This window comes from Anoplophora glabripennis, unplaced genomic scaffold (assembly GCF_000390285.2).
Source record: "Anoplophora glabripennis isolate ALB-LARVAE unplaced genomic scaffold, Agla_2.0 scaffold1361, whole genome shotgun sequence".
Taxonomy (NCBI): Eukaryota; Metazoa; Arthropoda; class Insecta; order Coleoptera; family Cerambycidae; genus Anoplophora; species Anoplophora glabripennis.
In genome coordinates this window covers 44892-55260 of record NW_019419344.1, presented here as the reverse complement: position 1 = coordinate 55260, position 10369 = coordinate 44892, and the positions used below count along the sequence as shown (strand labels likewise).

Genomic DNA, 10369 nt, shown 5'->3' with positions numbered 1-10369 from the left:
AATCACCAGACTGCCAACAATTAAGATGAAACAAGAGTGAAGGAAAGAATTGTCATTCTTTTACAGAGCCTTCATAAATGATAACAAGCCATGTGACCAGTAATTCTGTTTGAAACTGTTATTTTATTTCCTTCATGGCAATTAAATTTCGGTACCTAATATTAAAAATTATTAAAACAATTCATCAAGATTACATTAAAACGCAATATTCTGTTCCACCGGCTAACGATTGGTGTAATTTTTTATTTACTTATGACAAATATTCATATTTCAAGTTTGGAATCCAGAAATTCTGTTTTGTAAATTATCAATTTTCTTTTTACGTTTATTTTGCTAAAGGCAGGTTATCATTTTTTTTTTGTTTTTTGGGAAGCCCAACTTCATACTTTAGTTTCTTCTTTCTTGGGGTATCATCACTAGAAATGTTTATATTATCCTCTTTGTATTTTTCATTGTCCAAGATACTCAAAGCTGACATCGAAGATGTAGGACTTAGATCAGAATATCATGACTGCGATGTAGTAGGTGGGCTGATAGGTGGCTTAAAAGAATCCAAAGATTGCGACGGTTCATGTTCACAAAAAACTTCAAAATCTGTTGATACTTCAACTTCACTTGAATTTATATCAATTGTTTGAGTGCCTTCAATTGAACAACTGTAAAACAAATATATTTGTAAAATAAATGTGTACGAAACTTCGAGGGCAGATAGATCTTTTTAAAATAGTATGTGTTTGCTTTATAAACGTAGGTCTGGAACGGCCTCATTTTGGAGATATAGGGTGTTGAAATTGTAAAAAAAAAATAATTTTTTTGTTTTTATTTCCGGAATCCATTAACCAATCTCAATAAAATATGTTACAGATGGTATGCATTCAATAAAATAAGAGCTCCAAAGGTTCAACCAGTGGTGTACAACTGGACAGGTGTCACCCCTTTTTTTATAAAAAAAATCTGCCACTGCATTTATTGTAACGGATTTATATTCTAATGCATAAAATACGTAAAAAAGGTATCTTGAATTTTTTTCCCTAAGAGACGCCGTTCTCATGTTATTCATAGCAATACAATCCCCTTGTGGCAGACACTTCTAACCATAATATTACCAGAATATTTATGTTTATGCTTAAAAGTGAGTGCAATTTGTAAGAATATCAACAAAATTCTTTACACTCATTTCCACACTACCTGTAAGGTAGAGTTCCTGATGCATTTTAGTTTTCCTAATCCACTATTTTTACACTATCCTTTATAAATAAGAACAATTTAAATCAAAATAATAAATGTACATCGAGTAAACAACTAAACGAGAAACAAAATTAACGTTACGTATTTACAATAATTGTTCAAAATGCGAACCACACACATTGATAAATATCTGACATCTTATATTAATGGAATTAATTGAAACTAACATCATGTGGTGATTTTCTTTTAATTCATTACACCCGTCTTCTATCCGCTTCAGTAGTTGTGGTCTGGTATCAATTGGAGTAAATTTTACTTTTCAGATAATCCCAAACATAGAAGTCTAGGGAATTTAGATCTGGCGACCTAGCTAGGCCAAGGCTCTGGACTATCTGCATCATTATAGTTAACATGGCATTTGGTCCTCTACCTATTCATCACCTCATATAATTTTCATTAAGCCATTGTTGAATTATTCTCCCAGAATGAGCAGGAGTCTCTTCCATTTGTATCCAGTTATTTTGTCGTATATTTATGGAATATCCTCTGTCTGTCTGTCTGTCTGTCTGTCTGTCTCTCTATCTCTCTATCTATCTATCTATCTATCTATCTATCTATCTATCTATCTATCTATCTATCTATCTATCTATCTATCTATCTATCTATCTATCTATCTAAAGAGATGGTTGTCTAGAAAGTTTTGATATGACTGGGAATTTAAACGGAGTGGTGCAAGAAGAAAGGTCCACAAACTTTATTGTGATTTACAGGTATTCCGAGTCACACATTCACAGAAAATTCATGTTGAAAAGATCTTGTTAAAATTTCATGAGGATTTTCTTGTGGCCAAATATGCAGATTGTGAAAATTGACTACTCGCCTCGGTCCAAAGTATTTTTCATAAGAATTTTGGATTATGTTGTGTATACCTGTTTAACAATAACTAACAAAAATTCAGGCGTCTATGCATCTCCCAGAAGTAAATTTTGCACAAGTTGTAAATGGTACAGATTTCTATCTTCCTTATGTAGAACATTTAAAATTTTTTATTTACTCACCCCAAGTTGTCAAGATGCTCTTTGTGTACTATACCGAAGATAGTTGTCAAAGGCTCTTAAAATTTCAATCCTGTGCCTTTCGTTGCGCCAATCATGATTTTCCAAATTTCATGAGTGAAAATGAGTATAAAGAATTTTGTTGCTGTGCTTACAAATTACACTTATTTTTAGGTATAAACATAAATATTCTTGTAATATTATGGTTAAAAGTGTCTGCCAAAAAGGGTATGAATAACTTGAGGCGGCGAATTTTAGGGAAAAAATTCAAGATACCTTTTTTAGGTATTTTGTGCATTAGAGTATAAATCCGTTACAATAACTTATAAAAAATGCAGTGGCGTAGATTTTTTTATAAAAAAGGGGGTGACCCCTGTCCAGTTGTACATCACTGGTTGAACCTTTAGAGCTCATATTTTAGGGAATGCAAGGACCAATCATACATTATCTGTACCAAATTTTATTGAGATCGGTTAACAGATTCCGGAGATATAAACAAAAAATCAATTTTTTTTACAACTTCAACACCCTGTATCTCCAAAACGAGGTCATTCCAGACCTATGTTATAAGGCAAACACTTACTATTTTAAAGATATCTATCTGCCCTCGAAGTTTCCTGCATAAAATTCGGACCACCGTGTCTCAGTTTTAATCTATGAGACTTCGGGAGCAGATAGTACAAGGAAAAATAATGGCACTTTGTCATATAAACTTATTTCAAAATCTCAACTATTTTTGAGATACAGGGTATTACTAAAAAAAAATTATAATTTATTGTAAATATCTTCTGAAGTAATAGTAGTAGTAGTAGTATTTGAACTAAATTTGGTGTACGTTATATTGTGTCAAGTTTCCATAAAATACTGCAATATCAAGGCTTTTGCGCAACCAGTGGTGGAGATATGGGAACCTCATTCGACTATTTAAAAAAAAAATAGTACGGTCCTGTACAAAATAATAATTAATATATTTTATAAAAAAGCATGCCAATGGGAACAAAAAATGTCTCTTATATTTTGTCGATATCTATGTCTGTTTTATGGCAAATTGGATTTTTAATTTAGATAAAAAATAAATTCAATCAATAATATTATCATCAAATCAATAATATTATTATTTAATTATACCAGAGCTTCAAGAGAATCATTAATTTCCAAGTAAAAGTCAACTTATTATTACATTATTATATTCCCATTGGTAAATTATTAAGTTTTCTTAAATTTTCTGAGCAAGATTTTTACTTGATGGTAAACCTTTGGGAGGAATATGTGGTTGCAATTAGATGAAGCTCCTGCTCATTCTAGTAGGGTAGTTGAAAACTGATTAAATGTCAACTACCCTAATAGATGGATTGGCAAACCTATTTCATGGCCAGCGAGAGCACCAGATCTTACTCCCTGGACTTCTCCATATCGAGCATTAAAAATTATGTGTATGAAGTCCAAATAAATTCAGAGGAACAATTAATATGTCGTATAAGAACTGCATGTGACGAATTAAAAGACAGGGTTCAGCTCCAGCGCTTAGAATTAAATATTTTAACAGAGCATGTATTGAGGCAAATTCTGCCCATATTGAACGCCTATTATGAAATGTACCCAATACTGTTAGTAGCAGTAACAATCATTTATTAGTTACTTAATCTGTTGTTAATTTAATTTTTGGCATTGAATTACTATGTAATTTTGTTATTAATCTTTTAGTTAAATTTTCGTGTGTCTTCTTTTGTAAGTTGTTTCCTACATTTATTTTTTATTTAAATTTTATTTATTGAAACAGTGTATTCACACAAAAAAATTTACTGGCAGTAAAAGATGTTTCAAAAATAAAAAACATGGAAATTAATGATTCTTTTGAAGTTCTTGTAATAATCAAATAATAATATTATTGACTCGAAGGATGCTACTTTATTTTTTATTTAAATTAGTTGAAACTAGAAGAAATATTTCTAACAGCAATTTAAAAAATCCATTAGCGCACAGTATCTGGGTAATTTCAAAAGATTTGCCGTAAAACAGAGACAGGTATTTTTTGTACTTATTAGCATGTTTTTTCAGAAAATATAGTCAATTATTTTGCATAGGACCATACTATTTTTTTATAAAATAGTCAAATGAGTTTCCCATATCTCCGCCACTGGTTGTGCAAAAGTCTTGATATTGCAGTATTTTATGGAATCTTGACCCAATATAACGTACACCAAATTTAGTTCAAATACCTCTTTTATTTCTGAAGATATTTACAGTAAATGAATTTTTTTTTAACTTCTAACACCTTGTATCTCAAAAACGGCTGAGATTTCGAAATAAGTTTATATGATAAAGTACCATTATTACTGTTTGTACCATATGCCCCTGAAGTTTCATAGATTAAAACGCACTTACGATTATACCAGAAGTCGCTATCAACTCTGTTATTTCAAATGGAACACACTGTATATTTATGCATTTTTTAATTCTACGGCAAATTCTAGACTAGTTTCATACAAGGTACTATAGCCCAAAATGTAACAGTTTTCAAGTTATTATCAATTTTCGAAAAACATTGGGGGATACAAATGATTCTTGAAAACAGAATAACTCCGACATTTAACTTTATTTATTAATGAAATTTGGCATAGATAATTTAAAAGAAATGGAATTCAAAAACGTGTGGCCAATATTGTGACGTTGAATTTGAATTTACTCAAAAAAATGATACATCCTGTATGTTATTACATTAATGGATGCAGATTAATTTTTATGAAATAGTTGTAGAAAACTTATTAGTGAAGATAATCTAACAAAATTATGTGGTGAGCATGTTCACTATGTATATTTGGGAGATTCGTACATGCAAAAAAAAAAATCATTTAAATTGCACAATCCAGGCAAATGTTATAGAAATGATCCAGGTCAAACTTGATCAGACTGTGCATATATAAAGTATAATTACATACTATTTCTGGTAGATTTAATGTGGGAACTGTGTTTTCTTGCTAATTTGCGGACTCCATTTTTATTAAAAATAAAAAATTTTTCTTCAAATGATTAGAACATAAGTACTTTATAAATTTGATGGTATCCAATCCTGTTTTTTATAGCTTTCACCCATCTTCGTTTTATCCTTTGGGTATCTGCAAAAATTAAAATATTAGGAAAAATCGAAGCAAATATAGTAAGTTGGTAATTTATTTTACCATAGAACGATCTGATCTTTCTATTCAAATTTTGCCTACCCACCTTTTCCAAATTGCTGAACATGAACTTGAAATTAGTTTTCTACGATTTTTTCGATTGCAGAAAATAATAGATTAATTTTCAGCTCCCTCAAAATTACGGGGATTATTAAAATTTCAAACAAATTTGAGACTTTAAAGTATATTTACTAAAAATATTTTACAGTAATTTATTATTTTATTAATAATTTATAATAATATAACATTTATCATTACAATATGTGGGAGAACAAAATTATGAAGCCAACTCTGGAATATCCTGAAATCACGTATACAGGGCGTTTCGCATAAGAACCGACACAGAGCAGGGGGCATGCAGGGGAACCCAAAATATGGTGATCTAATGCAACTTACCTTTATACTAAGCTGCACCACGAAGAAGTTATACGCCTTGAAAGTGAAGTTTCAAATTTTGAAAAAAATGATTATTTCAGTTATACTTGAACTTAGAAAAACCAAATTTGGTACATGGTGCGAGTGTACTAAGAATATTAATCGACAGTAAGTAGAGTTCAACTGAAGCATGGGTTGATAAAGGATGATGCACCATTAAAATGTGACAGAAATTTTTAACCCGTTGGCGGACTTAAAAAAATATGACTTTATTGTATGAGGAATTTAATTCTAAAACTTTATTTACTCTTGTTAGTTTTAAAAAAATTTTGTTGTTTTCACCAAAAACATGAATAATAATAATATGTATTGTAGCTGTTATTTAAAATCATAGAAAATTAAAAAAGTTGGCTATGAATTTAAACATCAAACTTGACTCTAAGTTCAAGTATAACTGGGATATTGATTTTTTTCAAAATTTGAAACCCCACTTTCAAGGCCTATAACTTCACTGGGGTGCAGTTTAGTATAAAGGTAAGTTGCGTTAAGTCACCATATTTTGGGTTCCCCTACATGTCCCTGTGTCGGTTTTTATGTGAAACACCCTGTATAATGGCTAAAATTTTCGTTTTATATATTATTTTACTTACCTAAAGAAGAAAATTTTTCGACTCTCTTCATCAACTTGTTCTATTCTATTCTATTTATATAATGTTCTACAATACATTTGTCCATGGTAAAGTAACTAATTATTGGAATCAAAGCAAAGTGTACACTAGACACGATTGCCTGCTGCGCTTGTGCCAGGCCACCATCAGGCCAACAACTGCCTTCACCTTAATCACTCTATAGTTCAGTCTAGGTAGTCTATGGTTACTATTCATTGTAAACGAATCATTAATAGTGGTGATTTCAAGATTTGGGGATTGTTCGTTCTCCTAGTACCAGTCATACAATGTTGAGTTGCCTAAGATCGGCGGTCACATGGCTTGTAAACATTTATAAAGGCTCTGCATTGGCATATGAGCATAAGCCTGTATTCATCGTGTACTTCATTTTGAAAATACCGAGGAGAAAACTGCAGGAGTGTCCAAGCTTCAGTAATATTTGAGTAATACTGAGGTGTATCCAAGTAATACTTCCGTAATATTTGAGTATTAAAACAATTATTTGTCACCTCCCACCTTACCCTGGTCTCTTTCTACTATTTGAGTAATACCTACTTATGTAATTAATTATGAAAGTGAAAATACCAATAATTAAACATGGGTGAATAAAATAAGTTTTTATTTGATTTATGTATACTTAAATACATTTAGTATTTATCTCTTAAAAACTTCAGACATAATTTCCAAGCAGATCTTTAAAGATAGATCTATCAATTTAGTGTTTTAATTTTTAGAAATTTATTTTATTTTTCAATATTCGAACAATATAGAACATCTTGTATGGATACATTAGTACCATCCATCTTATCTAAATCCCAGCATTTTGTAATCACTTAAATCATGTCCATGCGGTGTTGGAAATATTATTATGAAAGAAATCTGTATCTTGCTTTTTTGAGATTATGTAGGTACTTAAAGAAAAGTAATAAATTTACCTTAATGGTTCCGTCTGATACTCTTCTGTATCACAAATTACTACTTCTTCTGCCGGCTCACATTCATTCACATTAGAGTTTAAAGAACACATCCTACTTTTTCATATATTTAATTTATATATTATAGAATATACCTAGTAGTACTGAAAAATCATAAGACAAAATACAAGTACATACTCTTATAGACGAAATCACATACCTAACCTACAAATGATGCGGAAGCGGAGCCATAGATTTGACCATGGAGACTATACAAGGAGCCCGAACTCCACGTAAACAAAAATCTTACAAAAATAAGAGGGCGCTAGTGTTCCATATGTCCCATATGTAGAGAGGGAAGATAAAAAGCGGCAGTTTGAATTATAAATCAATTATGTCATTTTTGTAATGTGTTAAAAATTTTAAAATAAATAATGTAAGCTACTTTGAATTATATAAATCATGAAAATATGTCATTCCGGACTGTAATTAAACTAAATAGATAATAAAAAATATTAGAGCTTTATGAGAAGAATTTGGTGTTCGTAGAAAGAAACTAGTTTTCAAGGAATTTATGACGTGATCTTGTTAATATTAACCTATAAGTAAGGTTTATGTTTTTGATAATTACTTTGTTAAAGATTTTAGTTTAATGTTAGTAAAAGTCACATTTTATATCAGGAAGTTGCCTTTAAAAAAATAGTAATTCTTGTATTATTAATATGGAATTTTTACTTGTGGTAATAAAAAATAGAATATAAAAAAACTCGGTGTTTTAAATAAACTTTTTAAAATATTACAGATGTCCGATTTTGAGTCCAGTGATTCAGATGACTTATTAGACGCATTGTCCAGCTTGAGTGATGATGAAATAGATTTATTCTAAGAAACAGAAAGAGTAAAAAATAAGAACTACTTTGAAATTACTGTACCTGAATATAGTGGCCAAGTTTTTTTAACATTTCCGTGTTAGCATATGGGAAGTAGCTAACAGAATTGAAGAAAAATTTGCCATTTCTAATTATTTCACCCATGATTCTGGTAAATTTTGCATTGCCTTAAGCTCTACAACAACCAGAAAAGTTACATACTTGCTAAGTAACTTGTCTCCATAAATTATAGAATGGCCGAGATAATGAGGCAGTTGTAATCGAACAATATTTTGCCCAATATGAATTTCCAGAGCAGGTTATAGGAATAATTGATGGGAAAGGAATTCATATAAGATAGAGTATATCACAATCCATATTTTTTTTGAATAACCAATAATATACTATATTATAGTGTAACTGAAAACTGACTATGGAAAGTCGATAAATTATGGTTGGACAATTTCTAAGCTGATTGCCATGTTGTCGGTTTAGACTTCTCAATGCTTCGAGAGTCATATCGCTCTCTTCTCAAAATGTCAAGAAGCTTAAAACAACATAACCAATTGATACCAAAATTTTAACAAAATATAGGTACTCCATTATAAAGGTCACAAAAACTAGGTAATCTAAATATTTTATAACTGTTTAAAATCGATTAGTTTTCTGGGTATATATTTTAAAATTGCTGTAAAATTTAATTCTACTTTCGTAAAATTGTTGATTTAATTCGAACGTAACATGGTTCCATGACTTATTTCAAGGTAGAGTATAGACCAAAATTAATAAGGTATTATAAAGAAATATTTTAGCAATGTTCTATATTTTTGTTACATATTTTGTAAAAATAAAATGTTTATCTACCAAAGATTTCAATGTTTTATTAATTGAATCAAAAAAACGAAATTATTTGTGCCTAATTAAAATAAAATAAATATTTATTCATAACAAACAAGTAACAAAGTAAATATATATTACAAATAAAACAACTTAAAAATAAGTAATACGTGTCAGTCTATCTTCTTAAAATTTCATTTTGTTCATGAAGCAATTGATTTCCATGTTTAAATATTTAGTAAAAGTAGTCAATTACCAATACAGATCGATCAGCATCAATTACTACACGTATCCTCTCTTTAAATTTTATATGATATCTGAATTTCAATCAGTTTTTTACTAACAGGAAAGAAACAGCAACTAATTGGAAATGATTTATTCAATTCAGTAATGATAATAGCGATGTCACCAGCAAGAATTATATGAAAGATACGAATTTAATTATTTATGCACGTAATATAAATTACAAGAATATGTAGAAATAAATAAAGTATACTTTGTTGCTATTGTCAATATTATGTGAACATATTCATAGTTGCTTTGTCGAGACCTCATCACACGTCAACAGAACTTTTCTTTTATTAGATTATACAGGACAGGATGCTCACTTTCTAGTATAATCTCATCGTAACTTAATTGCTCTTGATTTACTTGCTGTTGTTGTTGTTGTTGTTGTTGTTGTAACTGTTGCTCTTGTTGTAGCTGCTGCACCTGTTGTTGCTGGTGTAGCGGATGCTCTTGCTGTTGATGCTGCTGAAAAATATATAAAGAAACAATGCATCATTCAATTATACAATATTTTCACTTATGAAAATGAATGAAATATGAAAAAAAACTTCCGAATTATTCGACCTTTTGCCATAATATTAACCCTATTTCGGTCAAGTTGTAATATAGAACTGCTGGACATCATTACATTGAAAATGCAGATCACAAACGTACTGTTTTATTTTAAATCTGTTGACAGCCATTCACTTCACATACTATTGCCATATTTAAATTATTTTCGAAACTTTTTATTTACCATTTATAAAAACAAATTGTAATAATTATTGACTTGACTTCTAGTTTTTAGGTTAGTATACTTCGCCGCTCCCCAATATATCTACTAAACTCAAAAATTGGTTATTTGCTTACTTCACTCGTATTTATGAAGCTACATTCATTTGGGACATATGGAACACTAGCGCCACCCCAACTTCTGCCATTTCTTGGACAGATTTTGTCAATTTTCCCGTACGAGTTCGTGCTCCTTATCTAGTCTCCATGGATTTGACAGCAAACTAT

At 30.2% G+C, this 10369-nt stretch overlaps 1 long non-coding RNA gene across 1 annotated transcript; it reads right to left on the bottom strand.

The window, feature by feature from the left end:
* Positions 1-208: 208 nt before the first annotated feature.
* LOC108914305 lies at positions 209-7588 on the bottom strand. Its single transcript, XR_001964673.1, has 3 exons — positions 6445-7588; positions 5183-5359; positions 209-656 (listed from the first exon to the last, which is right to left on the bottom strand). It is a non-coding gene; the product is annotated as an uncharacterized LOC108914305 (long non-coding RNA).
* Between the last annotated feature and the right edge of the window lie 2781 nt (positions 7589-10369).